Source organism: Pinus tabuliformis, chromosome 4_2, assembly GCF_031772625.1.
Source record: "Pinus tabuliformis cultivar Carrire ecotype Pingquan chromosome 4_2, CPIR1, whole genome shotgun sequence".
Classification (NCBI taxonomy): domain Eukaryota; kingdom Viridiplantae; phylum Streptophyta; class Pinopsida; order Pinales; family Pinaceae; genus Pinus; species Pinus tabuliformis.
The window spans coordinates 3,419,264-3,429,038 of record NC_142304.1 but is presented as its reverse complement, the minus strand read 5'-3'; the positions used below and the strand labels follow the sequence as shown (position 1 = coordinate 3,429,038).

The following is a 9,775-nucleotide window of genomic DNA, read 5'->3' as shown; positions in this document are numbered from 1 at the left end:
GATAAATAACTACAACTATTAGATGAGTAGCAGGATACCAATATCACCAAATCACTGTAGCAAATACTGCATTATCAATTTCAATGCAACAAATGACTCACTGCTGCAATGTACTTACTTCTCAAATTATTCAAACTAGTCACACTGTGAAAAAGACAGTTAATCTTTGACTTTCTTTGCAAATGAAATTTGTCGATAGTTCTAGTAGAGCCTGGTTTGTGTCATCAAGATACCAAAGACAATCAATTCCAAGGAAGATGGATCGAACCCTGTGAACTGATTTCTCATTTTCAAACTAAAGCTTCAAAAGAATCAAGTACCTTCACCCAGCGCTAGAATCAAGAAAATTCTAAAATGATCAACGAACATCTTTAACGCAGTGATTTGTCAAGCCCCTTTTTGGAAGGTCAAAATTCAACAATTATTCAAATTTAACATTTGTTTACAAAGTAATGGCGTCATTGGTTTCAAATCCTCAACCAGCCATGGCCCATGGATTTTTCCCCTTGGCAAATGCAGCACAAGGGATACAATTTAGATGCAGAGTGCTTGAGAATGCAAATGCAAGAGGTCGTTGTTGGTAATTATAGAGCATTCATTACTGCAGCTGACGCATTGCAGTCAGTTAGGGAAGAAGTGAGTTCAATTGACAAACATTTGGAGTCATTGATATCAAAAGTGCCAAGGCTTACTAGTGGATGTAGTGAGTTTATGGACTCAGCTCAACAAATATTATAGAAGCAAAGGTTAAACCATACTCTTCTAGTAAATCATAATACACTACTTGATTTGCTTGAAATTCCTCAGCTTATGGACACGTGTGTATGAAATGGAAATTATGATGAGGCTCTTGACTTAGAAGCTTTTTTCCTGAAGTTAGCAACGATGCATTTGAAATTTCCTGTGATTCAATCATTAGTAGAAAAAGTTAGGAAAACAACACAGTCTATGCTATCATAGGTACTTCAAAGACATAGAGCAAATATTTAGTTGTTGGAATGTCTTCGAGTGATTGGATACCTTCATCGTTTAGGAGTATTTAATGAGCATGAAATGCACTTATAGTTCTTGAAATGCAGAGAAGCATGGCTTGTAGCTATCATTGATGATTTGGACCAAGGGAATGTATATGAGTTCTTAAAACGAATGGTAGATTTCCACAGAGTGAATCTTTTTTATGTTGTCACACAATACCAGGCTATATTTTCTGATGACACATCTGGGAATGAAGAGAACTATGATGGTGGTTTGCTTTTCAGTTGGGCTATGCATAGGATAACTTCACATTTAAATACACTTCAAACTATGTTACCAAAAACAACTGAAGGTGTATCAAGAAATCATTCTTAAGTAATGCATGTACTGTGCAATGAGCCTTGGTTGGGTTGGATTAGATTTCCGAGGTTTGCTTCCTTCCCTTTTTGAAACCTCAGTGCATAATTTATTTGTGCGCAATATGGCTGCTACAGTTCAAAATTTTCAGCTTGCTTTGTGAACCAGTGGTAGGGAGGATAACAATACAACGTTTAGGAGTAGTGTGTTGTATGACTCATTGCGGTAGGTCAACTGAAAGGTGTTGTGGGAATGCATTGAGGAGTTACCTGTGCTCGGAGGTATCGAAGAAGCCGAGTGTGGTATGTAGAGGGACCAGAGCGTAGTCCATCGTTATGTCTTCACTACTCAGACTTCCACCTCTATTAACCACCAGTTAGACTTCCTCAACTCATTCCAGTGATATTCCTTATCGTAGATCCACGAGAATATTCATCTCACTGCTCCCACTGTTCTTGTCTTATGTATGTTCATTGAAAATGAGTGGCGCAGCAGAATCGAACACGAAGCCTATTGATCCATGCAAACCCCCAAAGGTGACTCCCAAATATATTTGTATAATAAGGTAGAGAATATGAGGCATGCAGGTAGGCAAGAGGCCAGCAGTCAGTCTCACTCCCCGACACATTTCTTCTCAACCACCAGGTTAAATAACTTCTATTGCATCGAATGCAAACACCAGGCGGCCTATCTATTGGCCAAGCAATCAATCAAAATACAATAACAACTAAGCCTGTGTTGTCAGAATTCACAACACTATTAGGACCAGACTATTTCATGATGATAGAGCGTTAGTGTAGTAGAGTCTTAGAACAATCATAGAAGGCATTAAATGTGTAGAGAATATAGTAGAGGTGTTTTTTCTATTTGAGGCCCTGGATAGAGAACCCAACATGAATCTTGCTGAGAGGTCAGCCTGATAGTGTGCAGCATGAAATAGGCATTCACACAATAATGACAGTTCTATCCGCAGGAATGAAGAACTGACATGCAAAGAGGCCACAACTAGTGGCTTAAATGTGAGCAGGGAAAAAATTTGTCTACGGCTCTGATACCATGTTAGACACATACGTGGTAGTAATAGAATATGAATGATAAGCATGAGAGTATATCTATTATTAACAAATGATATACATTTATAGTACATTCATATTACATTTGGTTTCGTATTCCAAGGTCTCTTGGACTTCCTTAGACTATTCAGCTTCCACACCAACCCTTATAAGCTTAGGTGTCCAATAGAAATAAATGTTGTAAACTTCATAAGATAGAATTAATAATAATAAAAATGACATTGTTCAAGGGTAATTTTTTAATAATGGGATTTACTTCTTTCATAAATAAACATTTTGAGTGTAATTAGTCAGTTGTGGCTCTCACTCTGATGAATTCATAGTTGAAGGACCATCAACTTGTCCCTACAAAGGCTTTCTTCCAATTTAGGTAACAAACAAAATGGTGTATTCAGGAGAAATCCATACCAAAAAAGGTCCCAGACAACTTTACTCCTCCATTTCTATATTACAATTCTAAGTCTTTTTTCTATCCTGTGTGTGAACTTTGAAGTTCCATTGCACCTTGTATCCTTGAATTTTCACTCAACCAACATGAATTTCCTCTCCATGATAGGAATTAGTGCCTTTTGTTGCATGTGAGTGAGATAATACATCACATGTTGCAACCCTTTCTTCTGCATACTTACAAACAAATGCTAACATGAAGGAAATGAAAGACAAGAAACTAAACCAGTTTTTTCTTAACAGGGTAACATCATAACCATACCCTTCTTTTGGAACCTTGAATCCTATACACCTTATTGTCACAATGAAAGCCATGATAGGGATGTGGAGGATGAAGACGGTGGGTGCATTTTTTGCCTCTTCATCTTTTATTCTTTTAGGCAATTATGTGCAACATAGTGCCCATTCGATGTTGTCAATTCCCTTCATCTATCCCATGCTTTTAAGCATCATGGAAACTACATGGATACTAGGAATAAACAACTATGCTTTACTATGAAAGATAAGAAACTGATCCAATTTTTCTTCACATGGTAACATCACAACCATACCCTTTTGGCACCTTGAATCCTGTACATCTTATTGTCACAACGAAATCCATGATGTAGATGTAGGGGATGAACAAAGTGGGTGCAATTTTTCTCTCTTCATATTCTATTCTTTTCATCAAGTATGTGCAACGTAGCACCCACTGCATGGTGTAAATTCCCTTCAGTTATCCCATTCTTTTAAGCATCATGGACATTACGTGAATCCTAGGACTGGACAACTTTGTTTTATTTTTCTTCAATTTTTTGAGAAATGACGTTAGCGATACTTGTTGCTTTATCATTGCATATTTTATTTTTGAATCCAAACTCTCAGATATTTTTGAGTCACCCTTTGAGTTTCATGCCCTTTATGTGGCTTTAGAGGTTATCTGCAGTTTCCTAGATGCATGCACCACGAAACTGGAAACTGATGCATATCCAAATTTATATAAGCTTACATCTATGGTAAATTTTGTTTAACATATCTCTATGTTTGGTGGTTCTTACAATACTTTACATCTCATATAACATTTTTGTTATTTTTCGTTGCCAATCATAAAACAAAGAGTCATTTCACCTTGTCCAAAGGTGTCCCTTTGTTTGGAAATTATGATTGCCGCAAATTTAAGAATTTGTGACTTCTTTTCACCTTAATTACAATACACAATAGTAGTTGTTCAATGGTCATAATATATCTACCATATATTGGATCCAAGATACCTAGGTAGGTTTATGTTGTCTCTGGGTTGAGCCAACCCAATATCATCCAGTTGGCACCTTTGAAAATGTTAATACCTTGGATGCCAATTAGAACAAAGGTTGAAGCATCATGGACACAAGAAGATGAAGGAATTTGATATATGATGAAATGTGTATATTATAGTGAACATTTGCATCATGTTCCATGCTTTAATTTTCTTTCTGTGAATTACAGAAAATAATACAAGCATGAATTTTGAAAATTATTTAAAACTAGAAGCTATTTAGGCCCAAATAGAATTTTTTAAACACCCTTAAAGTGATAAACTAATGCAGAACAAAAAAGTTCCTTTTAACCCAATTATTTATGCTTAATGACGGGTATTATTGGCAGATTTGCTTCCAGTTTTTTATATTGGTGGATGTAGTTTGATGTAGAGCTTGTCCTCTATTTGTCGCACACAGAAGTAGGCGGACAAACTTTTTTTATTCATTGCCTTCTTGCAAGTGGCCTTGTTAGATCCTTTGGGCGTAATTTTGAATGCTATACATCATGCTATGAGCAAAAAAAATTTATAAGCAGCCAATGTGGACCTCCCAAAGTTGAGTAATCTGGTTGGAGGGTGAGTTATTAGCATGATAACCATTAACCTAGGACAATTTCCTAAAACATTCATTTCTAATAACCATTGCCCTAGGACAATTTCCTAAAACTGTCATTTCTAATACTTGGTCGCATGTCCAAATCATGTTTTCCTATGCGTTGGAATCTCTCTCCCTTTATTGTCCAGTGTTGGTATTCACTTTAGTGTCAATTAATTCACATGTCAGAGTTGAAATGAAGTGCTCAATTTCATTTTTTAACATGTTCTATACACCTTGCATTTGTTTTTTTTTTGTTGCATGATGAAAGGTGGACTTGAAAAATGAAAAGGATACATGTTTCTTCCAATTTTTCATGTTGGTCGTTGTAGTTTGATGAGGGTGTTGAAGCCTTGATGGCTAATCCACTTATTCCCATTTTAGTATAGCTTTTCCTCTATTTGTCACACACAGAAGTAGGTGGATGGACTATTGCTATTCACTTCCTTCTTTCAAGTGATATTGTTAGATCCTTTGAGGGTAATTTTGAGTGCCATACATCATGCTACGAGGAAAATTTTTTATAAGCAACCAATGTGGACCTCCCAAACCATTTTGAGGATTTGGATCGTAATATGCATGGAGTTACCTTTGAGCATTAAACTCAGGCAACTTGAAATCAATATCTTGCTAATATGTTGAAAGTTTTTTGGAAAGTTAAACATACCAACACGTTAAACATTAGATTATTGTCATTTTTTCAAACAAGAATAAACCATAAGAGGGATTTGTAGACCTTAACCCAAGTGAATTGTAATCAATATTTCTACCTCTCCCTCAAAATCACATGTATAAAATTTGTTTTGTGAAGTCTTGTAGAAAGATTGTCTCCTCTATGCCAAGATTCATTATACTAAACCTGCAAGTTTGTTGGATTCATATTACTAGAAGGAATTACTGGTTTATAGAATAATTTGAGCAGAAACAACAAAGGTGAAATGCAATTGTCACAATAAAAGCCATGATGTGGATGCAGAGGATGAAGATGATGCGTGCAATTTTTGTCTCTTCATGTTTTATTCTTTTTGTATTATGTAGTGAAATTAAGTAATGTAAAGGTATAATAAAATGTTTTATGTAATAAAATATTTCTAATGCTTTCAATGTGAACCATTCATGATTCACTTCCATTTTTCCTTCAATTTACCTATTGGTGGCACCATGGCAACAATGTACCCCTCTACCACAACATAACACACACCATTATTGGTTTTTGTAGTTTTCAAATACATACTAGAGACATTCTGAAGAAGCACACATTATCAATGAGAATATTTATGAAAAAACAGATATTGATGAGATTCCTCAAACTACCATCATTCCTAATTGTTGTAGCTCAATTCTACGAAGTTTAAATTTCAAAGTTTTTCTCACACAAATGCCAGTAAATAAACAAAATTGCATTAAAAATTACTTCTATCTTCTATGCTACTCTTTCCTATGCTACCGCGCTACAACATTTCCTTTGCAACATGTGGTGCAATTGCTAGCTATTATCTTAAGCTTAATTAAAATTTCAACATAGTTTAACTAATAGATGAAATGACTTATTCATAAACTTCATAGAAAAATCTCATAACCTTTAATTATTAATCCATTTATAAATTATAGTGTTTACTTCTTGATTTATTTATTTATAATTTTTGAATTTCGCTTATAAATTGAGATGGACATTTTGATATACATTATTTACTACTAGCATAGATCCATCTTAAGAACTGATCTAACCTGAGTAGAGAGGGATATTTCCATTCTAAATTTGAAATTTGATTTGTCAAATATGTTTTTTTTAAATTGTTCAGCACTGGGAAGGATCTTTGAAAAATTAAAGGTAAATCGATATTTTCTAGATGAAAATAAAAGTTAGTTAATGTGGGAAAAACAGATTTGAACAAAAGTCACTTTGCTTAAGCAAGTTGATGGACAACATTGCCTAAGACTATTCATTTTATTGAGCTTGGTACTATTTTATTACACACCTAAGGAGAAATGCAGAGAAGTTATATAGATTTTTATAATAAGCCTCCAAAGAAGATAAATGAAAATGAAGAGAAACTATATATATTTGTGAATTGATTTATGATACTAAATTGTTTAATGGATTTATGATGGTTTTTTCCATATTTTTTTCCTTTTAAAGTTATTTTGATTAGGTTATAAATTTGATTCATCAAATAAGTTTATTTTAATGACCATTTTCTTTTTACATTCACATTTTATTTTTATTTTTATCCAACATTTAAATATAATGTTATAGATGTATATGTTTTATATTATTGTAAGATTATGAACCATGTTCATTCTTAATATCAAACAAACCAATGGTTTGGTGCAATTATGTATAGTCGCTATTTACTTAATTTCAAAACTTTTATTAATTTCTTGAAAAGTTTTCAAGTAGCTTGGTTTACCATAATTTATAATGTATTTCGAAAAGTAACTAGCCTAGATTCATCTTAACTCCTATAGAGAGAGTGATCAAATATATTTTCACTCTAAAATAGGTTTGCATCTCAAGAGATTTGTTCCCTCTTGGATCTTGGTTGTTATGAAACCAGCTCAAGAAAAGATAGAAAAGATAGATCAACGCCTTATAATTCAGCCTCTTCGAGGGGGAAACCTCCTTTACATTACTTAAATGAACAATTCTTTGATGATACAAATGAAAAGACCTCCTTTCTATATATAGGAGTCTAAGGGGTTATAACATAATCAGAGCCAACATAAAAATAATAATTAAGGGCACAATAATAACAATAGTGGGCTTCTATGGGGCACAATAGTAGCAATATGGGCACTACATGGGTACATCAATATAATAAGTGGGTTGTACTAATAACAATAAGGGGTTACACTAGTAGTATAGGGGCCTAACATGCCCCTCTCCTTCGAAAAGCGTTGTCCTCAACGCTTGAGTAGTTCTTGATGCTTCTGTATAAAATTCTTGTCCTCCCATATGGAATCTTCAGCCGGTAAGTCATTCACTTGATGAGATACTTTGAAATTGATCGATTTCGTAGTTGTCGGGTTCTTGTTTCTGTGACTGCTCCAGGTTCCAATATGATTTTTCCCTCCTCTTCAATTTCTAGCAATATTGTTTGAATTGGGATATTTTTCAACTTTTGAATAAGTGGCCATACTTCTTCATCCTTCTTCCATTCATCCCTTGCTTCGTTATCCAATCTGGTTGGGTAATAGAAATAGCACAAAACAATGCTTCCACATCCTCATCCTTGAAGAGTCTTCCCATCCGGTAAGGTCGCCATTTTTTAAGTGCATGTAGTATTGCCAACATTTCCTTCTCATAAATAGCTTGATTGAGATGTAGCAGTAAAAATACCCAATCACCTACATCAAAAAAAATTAACTACGATGTTGATCTACCTGTTGTTTCATTTGATTTTTCACTGAAGTGGCGTTATCCTTTAAAAGTTGGAGAACTTATTGTTGATGCTCGGTGTTATGTTTCACTGCTTGAACCTTTTTCTTCTTGATATGTCCTTCTATCTTTTGAGGAGTGGTAATTTCTTCCAATCCTTTACAAGATATGGTCGGATTCATTTCTTGATGGTCGATGTGATCTTTCACTTCTTGAACATTTTTCTTCTTGACATGTCCTTCTATCTTGATAGTTTGAGGAGTGGTAATTTTGACCAATGAATTACAAGATATGGTTGGATTCATTTCTTCTTTCTCGATGTAATCTTTCACTTCTTGCATCTTTTTCTTCTTTATATGTCCTTCTATCTTGAGACTTTGAGGAGTGGTAATTCTTGCCAATGCTTTACAAGATATGGTCTAATTCATTTCTTCTTTCTCTGGGGTGGGGTCCTGGCGTATATCTTCTTCTTTTGATGTCTCTTGATCCTTTTCTTCCTCCTCTTCATATTCTATGTAAAATAATTTCTTTTCACCACACTTATGACCTTTAGTGCATTTGCTATCACAATTGTAACAAAGCCCTTTTTCTCTTTTTTCTTCCAATTGTTGTGGTGTAACCCTTGTAGGTTGTGGAAGGCTAGGAGAAACAACACGTCCATCTTTATAGTTGTGAGGGGTAGACTTCCTTGTTGCCATAATTTTACTTTCAAATATGTCACAAAGCCTTTTTACTCTTTCCAATTTTTGTGGTGTTGCTCTAAAGAAGGTGTTGCTCTTTGTATCCTCATAATGTGCTATCATTTCCTTTGTGAGAATTGACCACGTAACAAGTTGTTTACGAGAACAAAGCCCTTTATACCATAAAAATTGATCTGATTCTAAATATGAAGATGCAATACATACCTTTTGTAACAATGGTACACCATGTAAATCAAAATATTGCTCCATCTGAAGTATCCAATTTACCGGATCCTTGCTGTCAAACTTCCTCATCTTGCTTTTTCTTGATTTTAGGACCTCGATCTTGAAACGACTGTAACTCTGTACTTTCGGATATTTAAGTTCTGAAATTCCCAACTGTAGTAGCCCTTTGTGTCCTCTTTCCAATGCCACCAGTCGGATCCAAATTGGATTCTCCAAGAAAGAGTTATGCACAATCTCCCAAGATGACCTCATTATAGACCTTTCCAGAAGAGCGAACTTGTATGAAGTGCCACGTGTCAATTTTTCAACCTCTGGCTCTGAAAAAGATATAAAAGAAGCTACAGTCCGTCCTCTTTCTGTACCTTCTTATTAAATTTCAATCCAATGCTCAGAGAGGAAGTTATGATGATTTTCCCCAGGTCACCTGTTTGGAATGTAATTCAGGAGTCTGCAAAAAGACCAACTTCCTCAGATCATATCTCCGCAAATATAGCGCGAAAAGCTCTGAAATTCAAAACCAAGATTCAGCGTGATTTCTTATCAAATGGGTTTTGTTTGCAACTTCTGAAACGTCGCAAAAAAAAAAGTTATAGAGAAAATTCCACGATGACCTGTTTGGAGCAGTAAAACCCTAGAATCCAAGGCTCTGATACCAAATGTTATGAAACTAGCTCAAGAAAAGATAGAAAATATAGATCAACACTTTAGAATTCAGCCTCTTCGAGGGGGCAACGTCCTTTACATTAC

General features: G+C 34.8%; 1 pseudogene; it reads left to right on the top strand.

The window, feature by feature from the left end:
* Positions 1 to 492: 492 nt before the first annotated feature.
* LOC149168101 (conserved oligomeric Golgi complex subunit 8 pseudogene) lies at positions 493 to 1,495 on the top strand (annotated as a pseudogene).
* Positions 1,496 to 9,775: the final 8,280 nt, after the last annotated feature.